This window comes from Passer domesticus, chromosome 6, assembly GCF_036417665.1.
Source record: "Passer domesticus isolate bPasDom1 chromosome 6, bPasDom1.hap1, whole genome shotgun sequence".
In the NCBI taxonomy this organism is placed as follows: domain Eukaryota; kingdom Metazoa; phylum Chordata; class Aves; order Passeriformes; family Passeridae; genus Passer; species Passer domesticus.
In genome coordinates this window covers 70,314,013-70,327,057 of record NC_087479.1, presented here as the reverse complement: position 1 = coordinate 70,327,057, position 13,045 = coordinate 70,314,013, and the positions used below count along the sequence as shown (strand labels likewise).

The 13,045-nt window shown below is 42.3% G+C and overlaps 1 long non-coding RNA gene across 8 annotated transcripts; it reads left to right on the top strand.

Annotated features, from left to right (window-relative positions):
• The first annotated feature begins 1,906 nt into the window (after positions 1-1,906).
• On the top strand, positions 1,907-12,747 carry LOC135303963 (uncharacterized). 8 transcript variants are annotated; one of them, XR_010365396.1, is made up of 6 exons: positions 1,907-6,530; positions 6,892-7,069; positions 8,324-8,411; positions 9,813-9,848; positions 9,936-10,019; positions 12,239-12,747. It is a non-coding gene; the product is annotated as an uncharacterized LOC135303963 (long non-coding RNA). The 8 variants fall into 8 exon arrangements; XR_010365394.1 differs by lacking the exon at positions 9,936-10,019; XR_010365392.1 differs by having other exon boundaries at positions 9,813-10,019.
• The last annotated feature ends 298 nt before the right edge of the window (positions 12,748-13,045 follow it).

The following is a 13,045-nucleotide window of genomic DNA, read 5'->3' as shown; positions in this document are numbered from 1 at the left end:
ACTCTGGCATTCCTCTAAGGAAGGAACACCAAGAGAATTTCTTTTCCACACTAATGACCTTCAGCTTTGTTTGACTACTTAGGTGCCAGATATGGCAAAACCCAGCCACTTGTACTGCTTTCCTGCCTAAGGTTTAAGCAAAAGCAAATCTTGCTTCCTTCCCAGCCTGCATGTTACACCTACGCCAGCCACCAGCTGGGAAAACACCTGGAACAAGGCCCACTGCAAGCAGATACTTTGTAGGCTCCAGATCCCACCTGCACTGGCTCCAGCAGGCAAGGGCAAGCTTTGGTCGCTTCCCAGAAGCAGCCTGGCCATTCCCCCCTGCCTCGCCCCCTGCCATCCTCCACAGCCCCTGCTGCCAAAGCCTTGCTAGGCAGAGCCATTTGCTGGGCTCGGTAAAAGAGTGACTTGGATTCTTCTTTGGCGCAAATACCAAAGCTGTGAGAAGGGAGAGGATCAGGTTCACAGCCGCTCTGCTTTAGCTGAGGACATTACTGGAGGCTCAGAGCCTGGTCCTTTAAAGAGAAACTGATCTGAACTCCTGGTGTCTTTGTGGTGCATGTGGATGTTTCTTTTCTAGAATCAGAGAGGTTAGAAAAGTCCTCCAAGGTGCTCAAGTCCATCTGTCCCCCAAAACGAAACAAAGTTATGTTGCTGGGCAACAAAAAGGCCTCAACCCACTACTTTTATCCCAGGAAGTACAGTGAGACAAGAGCACTCCTTTAGATCCAGTGCATTGAATTCAGCAAAGCCTCCCCAGCCACTCCCAGCTGAGATGTTCAGGAATCAAAGGAGGAAGCTCCACCATGATTTCATTGGCAGTAATGGGGACATGCCTCTGGAAGTGCTGCCAGCTGAGCCAGGGGCTGGGCCTGGGGGGGACTCCTGTGCCCCCATTGCTCTCTCAGGGCAAATGTCGTGTTTCCAATGCCAAGGAAATGTAACGAGCACTGCCTCAGGGATTTCATACAGACAAAAAGGCAAAATGGAACAAACTCTGGTTTAATGAGAAACACAGATTGTGTCTCAACAAAGACAAAATTTGAAAAGATGAAGCATAGCAAACACCAAAACCTTTACATTTACTGCTAAGTCTAACACTACTAATACATCTTTAATAATACTATTGTATCTTAACTGATAAACAGAGAGATTCCTATCATGTAAACTAATAGAAGAATAAAGAATCCTAAAAACTTGAAAAACAATCTTATTTCTATCTAGTCCCCTTGACCCCTACCTCTTGCTAGCCTGGGGCAAATGCAGGGCTAATTTGGCCTTTTCTTCTTGGGGAGAGGCTGTGCATCCTTGCGTGGGCGATGTCTTCTTCTGTGCTTGTTCCTCTCCTTGATGGTTTCAAACTCCCTGGAAGACAGGAAACAAACCATGCATTGTTAACATCATACACACCATTAAGCCAAGCTCCGAGATCTCCGTTTTTGAATGAATGTCTTTTCAGGCTGTTACATATTTATTAAATTGATCAGCACCATGAGTCTCATCTTTCTGGTTTCAACTCTTTGAAATGTCTTCCTCCTTTTGCTTCATCCTAGGTTTAATTGGATCAGCATGTGTTCCTGCTTGTATGAGCTGTGTCTTGTTGGGGCATGGCAAGGTTTCACTGGGAATGCTGGGCTTGAACGAAGGTGTTTGGGTTCCATGTGGGCTGTAAGCTTGGGCAGGGCTGCCAGGGGCGATCCTGCAAGTGGCCTCAGCTTGCCATGTGGTGCCTTTGGAAAGGGTCAGCGTGCTTTAGGCCAAAGGGGCAGCTGGGAGCAGAAGGAGGAGGAGCTTGCGCACCGTTGGCACTGCCTGCACGGAAAGGGGCCTCCCGCCGCCTGGGGCGGCTGGCGCGGTTGGCAGCAGGGACACTCCGCGCTGCCAGCCCGCTTGCGGCTTCTCTTCCCTGTCTCCCCAGTCTCCTTCCTGGGAGGGCTTTTCCTCCTCTTCCGTTTGCCCGCAGTCTGGGAATCAAAGAATCCTTATCAGTGCTTCCTTCCTCTCAGAAAGCTGGAATTCGCAGTGTCCACCCCAAATGTCTATTGGCCTAAGCAAATTCTTCCAAAACCCCATGGAGCTGAGAAAAGGGCTGGATATGGCAGGGGGCTGCAGCAGGCTGCCAACGATGGAGGTTGGAGGAAAATACTCCCCTTTACCACAGCTATAAGGGGGTGGGATAAATACGTGGCTATCTCTAGTTCCTCATGTCTTATTTCTACCTCTCTGCCTAACATCTATTTATCTCTGGTTTTCCTCCCCACGTCTAGGGCATGGCTTTGACATTCAGTCAAACTAGTGAAGACACATGATTACCCATTTTCTTCTACCCAAAATAATCTCTCTCACTCTCTCTGTCTCTCTCTGTGAAGCAAATTGCTCTTTGCTGGTAAGGAAAGTATTAAAGGTGCCATAGCACCGGCAGCTCCTTCTTGGGGTACACTGTGGTGCTACAAAAGATCTCTAAAATTCGGCAGCATCTCCATGAAGGCAGCCTGGATGGCTGATGTTAGCAAGCAGTGGGGAATGAAAGGTCTGATTGGAATCTGAGGGTGCCAGCCCTTGAGATACTGATTTGTAAAGAGTCAAAGCCCATTTTGGTGGTGGTGCTGCTTTGTTGGGTCAACGTTCTGCTCCAGAATTCCGTATTTTAGGGCAGCAGCACAACGAAGCCTTGGGCAGCATCTGCTGCACCTTTCCCAGTACATGGGACTGTGATTGGTGTTACCAGTCACAGCTAGAAGATCTGCCTTCTGATTCCCCAGTGGGAGACAAGCCAAACCAACTTGCAGAGCAAGCCAAATAATTGTTGATTAGACACTTCTTTTAGCATGGAGTGTTCTGCCCTTTTAGCTGTCCTGGTAATATAGGCCAAATCAGTTACTAGATTAAAAGGTTGTTGGAATTTTTTAAATGCTCTGACATCAGCAGCCAACTCAGGAATCTGGGCGGTTCCTTCAATGACTTGAATATCCTACTCCCACTTCTGAGTGTTTGGATCCTTCCAAGTGATAACTGATTTGTGTGATTTTCCAGAGCCATCTGTAAAAACTGTGAGGGCTTTAAGAGGAACCTTACCTTTTAGAGAATTTGGGACTAGATGGAATGTTTCTTTTAGTAGCTTGTGTTTTGGATAATGAATAGAGACTTGTCCGGGATAGCTGTCTAAATCAAACTGAAGGTATCCATTTGTCTGTAATAGCGATTCTAATTTGTGTAGTTGAAATGCTGGATAAATGTATGTTGGGTCACACGCTGCAGGGGTTCGGAGGTGGTTCCTGTCTTTAATGATTAACTGAGCTAAAAGCTCTTGAGGGATTGTAATAGTTTTTTTGGTGTGGCAAAAATACCCATTCTACAATTAACAATTTTTCTGTAGAAGACGGGTCCCACTGAAAAAGCAGTGCCTGGAAATGTGGGGATTTACCAAGACTAGCAAACTGGGAGGTTAGAGAGCAGTCAGCGCGCTGTGCTTTTCGAGATGAGATAGCAGGTGCTACCTTTCGCAGCACGTCGTGGGCATCTGGAGTTAAGATGCGCTGGGAAGTCAGGTCATAGCTCCCCTTCAGTAGGCTGAACAAAGGGCACAGCTCTTCTCTCGTGAGTCCAAGCAGTGGTCGGATCCAGGTGATGGAGCCACACAACTGTTGTATGTCCCTTAGCATTTGAGCCTTATCTTTGATGGAGATATTTTGGGGAATAATGGCTCACCCGCTGATAAGGAATCCAAGGTACTTCCACAGGGAGGTCTACTGGGTTTTTCAGGAGCAATATCAAAACCTGCATCTTCAACAGCTGTCACAGTCTTTCTGATCACTGGGTTAAGGTAAGTCTTTTCTTGGGAGCAAATTAAAATGTCGTCCATATAATGCCGAAATATAGCTTCAGGGAAGGCTTTCCTGATTGGAGATAGAATCCCAGCCACAAACATTTGACATAAAACAGGGGAAGTTTTCATTCCCTGTGGCAATGTGACCTAATGATATCTTTTAAAGGGTTCTTGACAGTTGATTGGTATCGAAAATGCGAATTTGGGAGTGCGGGACAGAGAGGGATGTTGAATAAACAGTCTTTGATATCAAGGATTGTGAGCTGCCAGTCCCTGGGAAGTACAGAAGGTGAGGGGAGCCCTTTTTGCAAGGAGCCCATGTCTTCTAAAACATCATTTACTTTCCAAAAGTCTTGTAATAACCTCCATCTGTCTTTGCCAGGTTTTTTATAAAAAGACATGGGTCAGGAGCTAGTTGATGGTACAATGTGTCCTTTTAATAATTGTTCCTGTACTGGGGCATGGAGCACTTCTAATTTGTCATTTGGAAGGCCCAATGATCCACCCACACAGGATCATACCCACAGGGAGGGATCATACCGTTTCCCACAGATGGACAACAGCCATATTGAGTGGTTTAGTTTTCATTTCTTTTTAATTCCCAAAGTTTCATTTTTTTCAACATTGTAATACAGCATCTCTATTCAAATCATTATACTCACCTTGGTTAATTAAATATTTATTAATTTATTTTGCCCCCATAATATCAGACAAAAGCATAGGACAAAAGCATAGGAAGAACAACAAGCAATTACAGAAATACAGTATCTTCCCTGAAAATCCCTTGGAAACCATGTTAAAACAAGGGGAAGAACATCAACTTACTAAAGATAAAGACCCACAGCTCAAGATTGTGCATTGCATGTTAGAATGGCCAAAGAAGAAATTAAAACAAGGTCTTCGCTGGCTGAAGCATGGGTCTACCAGGATGTGGATTTGCGAAGTACTTTACAATTACGCCCAAAATAAATTAAATGCAGACTGGAATTGCAGTATGTGGAGGTCTGGTTTAAATATTGGAACAGCGAAAAGGAAGTAGAAACAGATAAACCAAATTCTCTCTGTAACGATCAATGATAAAGACACAACGAGGAAAACCAATCAACCAAGGTGGGACTCATTAAATTTCCTCCCCCCTACTGCACCTCCCAACGAACCAGCTGCAACTGCAGCTGAGTCATTGGAGGCTTCAATGAGTCATGTAACTGAGAGGGCTGAAGAAATTGAAAGTAGCAGTGGGACATCAGAAGAAACGTATATTCTATCATTCTCCTCCAGGCAAATTACAAATTCAGCCATGCAGGAAGTTCCATCCAATCAAGAAGGTCCAGCCTTCTTCACTTGAAGGAGAACCCTGGTAGTACAAAAATGTTCCTTCTGCTCCAGCAGTAAAGATAAAACAAAGGTGGCATCCCTCAGAGAGGTCCCAATGGAGGGTGCACAAGGTGGAATAGGATATGTAAATGCACCCCTCACCTCTTCAGAAGTGAGGCATTTTAAAAAGGAAATGGAGATATTATTCAGTGACCCAGTAGGTATGTCAGAAAAAGTTTACCAGTTCTTAGGCCCTAGGATTTACCCTAGGGGAAAATGAAATTCAATAATGCAAACCCTTTTCTCTCCAGAGAAGAGAAAAGTTATTTAGACTGCAGGGATCAATATATTGGACAGAGAACATAATTTAGGAACAACTGGAGAGAAGAAATTACCATTAACAGATCCAGAATGGAACCCTAACTCAGATGAGGGAAGAAAAAGTATAGCAGAATACAGAACCCGAATTGTAAGGGGAATAAAAGAGGCAGTCCCCAGAGTTAATAACATGAAGAAAGCCTTTGGTAGCAAACAATAAAAACATGAGAGCCCAACTGACTGTATAACTCGCTTAAATAATAACATCCAATTATATTTAGAAAGAGATTTAGGTAGTGAAGGAGGGAAGACAATGTTCTAGGTCCACTTTGGGTTACATTCTTGGCCTGACATAAAACAGAAATTAGAGAAATTAGATGGATGGCCAGAAAGAAGTTTAGATGAGTTATTAGCTGAAGCACAGTAAGTTTATGCCAGGTGAAATGAAGAGAAAATGAAGACTAAAGCTAAGATGATGGCTGCTGTCCAAATTCCTAAACCAATTAGGCAGGATGGGGAGAATATTCAATTGAAGAAACCTATTTGCTTTTATTGTAAGAAAGAAGACCATATGCAATCCTGCTGTTTTAAGACATTGAGGGACTTAAGAGATTCTCCAAGTGGAGAATCAACCCTCAGAGAACTGAGGGGGTCAGGGGCTCTTCTTCTTGGGGCACAAAAACCATCTTCAAGAGCCCTTGATAAAATCAAGGATAGGACCCCTAGAACAATTAATGGAATTTTTAGTAGACACAGGAGCAGAGACAACTTGTTTAACTGAAAAACCAAATGCATGTGCCATAAGCAAAGACACTTTCAATATTTGTGCTGCTAAAGGGGAATCCTTCCCCATTCCCATCATTAAGAATGTCACTATAAAGGGTAATGGACTAACCAGAAAGGGAGATTTGTTTTTCTACCTCCAGCAGGTAACAACTTACTTGGCCAGGATCTCCAGATACCTTTGAAAGTTGGAGTAGTTCCACAAGAAGGAAGGATGAAGGTCATTTTGTTTACTTTATCCACACAAGATGAAAACTGATTAATCCTACAGTGTAAGCCCAACCAGGTAACTGGGATAAAATGAACATTACACCCATTGTAATTAATCTCCTTCCAGATATTAAACCAGCAAAAGTACCCTGGCACCCCCTTACAAAGACCAAAAGGTATTGGCTAAAACCCATAATAACTGAACTGTGACATTATAATATACTAGAGCCACGTACTTCCCCATACAACACCCCATTCTTGCTATTAAAAAGCCTGACAATAGCTACAGGCTAGTTCAAGACCTACGTGAAGTACATAAAAGAGTGCAAGCTGTGTGCTCATTAGTACAAAACCCTTACACCTTGTTAAGTTACCACCTACACACTCTTGGTTCTCAGTAACTGACCTGAAGGATGCATTTTGGTCATGCCCTGTAGATTCTCCTTCTAGACACCTGTTTGCTTCCACCTGGGAAGATCCAGACACTGGAAGGAAACAGCAGCTCACCTGGACCTGGTGACTGCAAGGGTACATGGAGTCTCCCACACTCTTCGGTCAAGCCTTGGAGAGCCTGTTCATTTCCTTTTCTCCACCCTCAGGAATACAAGTAACACAGTATGCAGATGACATACTACTCTCCAGAGAGCAAGAATCCACTGTAAAATTAGGCACCATTCAGTTACTGAACCTTCTAGGAGAGAATGGACTAATAGTATCTAAATCCAAATTACAATTTGTTAAACCAAAGTAAAATATTTCGGACATGTAATTGGTCATGGTACCAGAAAATTGAGTACTGAAAGGATAGAAGGGATTTTAAATTTACAACCTCCCCAAACAAAGAGCAAGGTTAGACAATTATTAGGCTTAATGAGGTACTGTAGAATATGGATTGATGAATACACACAAAGTGTCACAATTTTATATGAAAAATTAACTACATCAGAACCTATTAATTGGACCCAAGAGGATAATAAAAACTTAGAAAATTTAAAGCAAAAGATGATTCAGACCCCGGTTCTCTTTCTTCCTTCACTAGAAGAAGATTTTCACCACTATATTAACATAGAGAAAGGAATTCCTTATGAGGTCTTGGCCCAAGAGTGGTCAGGAATCTATAAACCTGTAGCCTACTTGTCCATATTGTTGGTCCCTGTGTCCCAAGGATGGCAAACATGCATCCAACCAATCACTGCAGCAGCCATCCTAGTAACAGCCAGCCAAAAACTTACATTTGAGAGAAATCTGACAGAATACATACCACACTCCACCCAAACCATTCTTAAACAACGAGCAGCCGAATGGCTAACAGACTCTCATATTATACAATATGGGAGCACCCTCATCCATTCCACAACTGTAACCCTGAAAACAACCACCCACACCAATCCTGCACAGTTCCTATGTGGAATTCCCCAAAAACAAGATCTCGTGCACAACTGCATAGTTTTTATAAACCTGCAAACAAAAATTCAAGAAGACCTCCTAGAGAGCCCATTAGATGAAGGAGAAATCCTGTTCATTGACGGATCATCTAGAGTAGTAAATGGAAAGAGGTGCTCTGGATACTCCATCAGAGATGGAAAAGAACTGTACAGGTTAGAAAAGGAAAACTACCACCTTCCTGGTCTACCCATGTATGTGAATTAGATGCTTTGGAAAAAGCATTGCACAGACTAGACAGAGCTATTGGAACCATTTATACGGACTCTAAATATGCATATGGAGTAGTCCACACGTTTGGGAAAAGCTGGGCTGAAAGAGGGTTTCCCACATCTAAGGCCAAAGACATTTTACACAAAGAACTTATATTAAAAATTTTAGAGGCACTTAAGTTACCAAAAGAAATTGCAATGGTACGTGTTCCAGGTCATCAAAAGGGAACTCTGGAGAAACCAGAGGAAACATCCTAGCAGACCATGCTGCAAAGGAGGCTGCTTTTGAGGGGGAATTAAAGGTATACAGATTTTATCCAAGAGACACACCCGAGAGTACACCAGACAACACCCTTCCTATCCCTATTTTTAAAGACAATGAAAAACAGAAACTCATATCACTAGCTGGAAAGGAAGATTCCGAGGGACGGTGGCATCTTCCTGATGGCCATCAAATGTTAAATAAAGAGCTCACTCGAGAAATTTTACAGAACCTCCACCAATCCACGCACTGGGGATCTAAAGCTTTAGCAGATCACTTTCTTCAGAATTTTGGATGTCGGGGAATTGATGAATTAGCTAATCAAATTACCATAGGTTGTATAATTTGCCAAAAAGTCAATAGAAAATTAACGAGGAGAACGAGACCTGGAAGAATTGAAATTGCAATTAGACCCTTCCAAAGTATTCAAATTGATTTCACAGAAATGCCCCATGCCCAAAGATGGAAGTATTTCTTACTGATTGTAGATCACCTTACCAATGGGGTTGAAGCATTTCCACTGTTAATGCCACTGCTCAAACAGTAAGAAAGGTCATCCTAGAAGAGATAGTCCCAAGATATGGAATTATAAATAACATTGATTCAGACCAAGGTACCCATTTTACATCATTAGTATTGCAACAGTTGGCTCAACAATTAGGAATAACTTGGAAATTACATACCCCTGGCACCCTCAAAGTTCGGGAGGGGTAGAACGCATGAATCAGACTATTAGAACAACCTGGACCAAACTGATGTTAGAAATGAAGTGGACTTGGATAAAGTGCCTACCCCTTGCCCTTCTCAGAATCCAGAGCTAACCCAGAGCTGACTTAGGTTGTTCCCCATATGAAATGTTATACAGGCTTCCCTATTTAGCCACCCCACATCAAGTAACTGCCAAAGAGTGAGGAAATATAAATGTGCAAAGGGATATTCAAATGATGCCCAGAATCTAAAAGACTTAAAGCAGAGAGGTCTTGTACCCCAGAACATTCCTTTAGACTTCTATTTACATAAGATATGCCCCAGAGAGTAGGTACTTATTAAATGCTGGAAGGAACAATCCCTGACTCCATCAGGGGAAGGTCCTTTCCAAGTTCAACTGACCACAGAGACAGCCATCCGAGCACAGGAAAAAGGGTGCACTTCCGTCAGCCGAGTAAAAGGTCCAGTAACACCACCGCAAGATAACGAGAAACCTCCATGAACTACTCTCTACAACAGTCCTCCCCGGTGTTATTCCTGAAATTATTATATCAATTGTTATTCTCTCACTGTTTTACAGTAGAGAATCTAATGGTTATTGTACTTACTATTTAACAAGTTATTATGAATTTTCAATTCCATTTCTCCACCAGTGAAGAGTATCATTTCCCTGAGAAATGACCCTTCCTCTCCAATAACTATGTCTTTTTTTTTTTTTTTTAAATTTCCTTAGGAGAAACAACATGAATAGAACCAAGGCCAGTTCCAGGTAGGACTTTCCTGCATTTAGGTCCCTTCCTGCATCCAGGTACACTCCCATGAAAACCAAGGGGTCTGAACCCAGTAGGAAAACCAGAGAGGTTGAAAGGTCTGCACCACCTATCAGAGAGTACCACGGCACTTCAATCTTCCCATTGACCCCTGAGCGAGGGAAGGGAAGGTGCGCCCTACTCCTCATACTCTCCCTCTGGATCCTGTAGATCCCACTTGTCAGAGCCTGCGTCTGCTGCCACCAATGCTAACATACAGTGTACCTGACCAAAGGAAACTCCTACCTCATAAAACACTCATTCCAGGCACATTCTTATGTAAATCCCTTTTGTTATAATATGATGACACTGAGTAGATACTGACAATCAGACAAAAACCAATGGATTGGTAGAAATATTGGAAATGCAAACCAGAAAAGGAATGGAGAGTGTCCTGATGAAAAGATTTGGCTATATGTCAAATTTAATTATATAACGAAAAAGAAGGATTTGTTAAAAAGGAAAACTTATGATGTTGATTTGATTTGAGAAATTGTAATAACTGAAAGGGGGAAACAAAAGGGGGACAATCCATTAGCTACCAATAAAAACTTATTTATTGTTTTAGCAGAACAAATTAGTAAAAAATCAAAATATAACCAATTGTTGGGTTTGTGGAGGCACCTTCAAATCAGAAGCCTGGCCTCAGCAAGGAGTCAGTATTGGACCCCTCAAATGACTTAAACTAAATTATTTCCCCTCCCAAACTCCAAGAGATCAAGACAATTGGCTATTGAGGGACACAGTTCTTGGAGAAGAATGTATCTGGAGAAAAGGAAAAAGATACACTGAGGAAGTTGTAGAAACTACCTGTAAAAGATATTTACTAACTGAGGATCACAAGACGTGGTGGATACTGAACGAACCAGATACCTTTTGGTCAAAGAAGAAAATCAGAAACAAGAACTGCATATTACATCCCAATGAACAACTTTATCAGTGCTGGGACCCTAAAAGTCAGCCTTTATTCAGTATTACCCCAAGTTTCTAAGTATTGGACCTCCACTTTTATCACGCTTTCACATTTTTGGGAGGCCCCCCAAGGTTTATACTGGAATTGTGGGCAAAGAGCATATTCTAAACTCCCTTCTTACTCGTGTGGCAATTGTACCTTAGGAGCAATACGACCTAGCCCCTTTCTACTATCAGAAGCAGCTGGAAACCAGCTCGGAGTTCCCCTAGATGATAAATTAAAGAGACTAAAAAGATGTGAAATAGGGGGAATGTAACAATGGGGTGAGGAAGAGTGGCCACCAGAGAGAATTTTAGAAACTTACGGACCTGCCACTTGGGCTCAGGACGGGAGCTGGGGCTATCAAACTCCCATTTACATGCTAAATCACATTACTGGACTACAAGCCCTGATTCACGTCATATCTAATCAGGCCAAGAGTGCAATTGATTTTTTCAACGCCCAACAGAAGCAAATGAAAACAGCTGTATATCAAAACTCTTTAGCCCTAGATTATTTATTAGCCAAAGAGGGTGGAATATGCGGCAATTTCAACACATCAGACTATTGTCTGCATATTGATGACCATGGTGAAACTATTACTAAAATTACCCAAAACATCAGAAAGCTTACACATGTTCCAGTCCAGTTTTCACCTGATTAGTGGAAAAATATGTTCTCTGGGGAGTGGTAGAAGAAAGCCTTAATTATTTTTCGAGTTTCCTTAGTTAGCCTTCTCTTTCTCCCCTGCTTAATCCCATATTTCATTCATCTAATTACCTCAGTAGTACAAAGCATGTTCGCTAGTCAAAATCTTCAAACGAGCCAACATTCTATGCCTACTGTCAAGAAAATCATAAATCTCAATCCAATCAAAAGAGATAGGAAAACAGGTAAAAAGGCCCAGCAAGTTTAGATTAATTTTAAACAATTAAACACTATCAACAAAGAACTTTTACATTTATGTAAATGCAAAAGCCAATGACTAACATAAGAGAAAGAGGGAGGAACTGTCGTTTATAAAATCCCTTACATGGCTTTTGCACTTGTGACTGGTTTATATTTGTAACTGTTAATTAGCTTTTGCATTTATAACTGTTTAAAGTTACTAGTTTGATCAAATAAAAGTGTTCAAATTAATGAAGTAAATAATATAAAATCATTATCAAGTTATAGTAGCTATTCAGTAGATCCCAACTGAATGTTTAACAGTCCTGTTAAAATAGGTAGCAAAATAAGAACTATATTATTTTTATAATCCTTTGTTCTTAACCTAATTACATTATTTGTAAATTTAATTATCTCTTTTTAGTAGCCTTATACTTTCAAATGTCCCAGTGCAGTTTCCTTTCACCAACAGCATGCAGCATTTTACAGACAATTTCTAACCCACTCCAGGTTGAACTGGTAACTTGATGCCACAGCAATGGTGCATACTAATGAGAGAGCTTCCCATCAAAAACCTCAGAGATATCATCCCACCCCAGTGACAGCACACTCTGGGAAAGAAGATCTTACCCCATCATCTACATCATCTAGCACCAATCACCTGAGACTATGGGGGCAGGACTGCAAGTACAGACTGAGGGGACCGAGAACATCAAAGGGGCAGCCTGGCCTGAAGAGCTGTCTTTGCTGTCTTTTACTGTTCCTGGGACTGTGACTTAGCTACAGCAGGGGACCCCACACTGCAGATTTCAGTCAATATCTCTTTTTAGAGACCTTATTCCAGATTTGAGGGCAGACTAAGTGCATTCACTGCAATGCCCTCGGGTTCTTGCCTTGGGGCCAGATGCCAGATTGGCTAGAGGTTTCCTCAATCCTTGGGCCTGGGACTTTATCCTTTTTTCTTTCTTTCCTTTCTTCTTTTTCCTTACCTCCCTTTTTGTTTTTCCCCTTTAAATAAACACCCTATTTTTGTTCAAATCGCCAAAGCTGTATCTTTTTACCACATTCAGTAAATTTTCAGACTTCATGCCAGCTCCTCGGAGCAAAGCATGAAGATTACTCCACCAAGGCAAGTATGTGTAGTACTCCCTTGTGTTGGCATCAGTTCCCATGGCAGAACATGCCTTCCCACTGGACACTCACCTGCACCTGAGCCTGTGGAGAAGCCCGGCTCCCTCCCCCTCTGCCCACAGCAACACAGACACTCCCAACCTTTCCCAAGAGCTGCAACACAACCACAGGCACAGCAGCATCCCC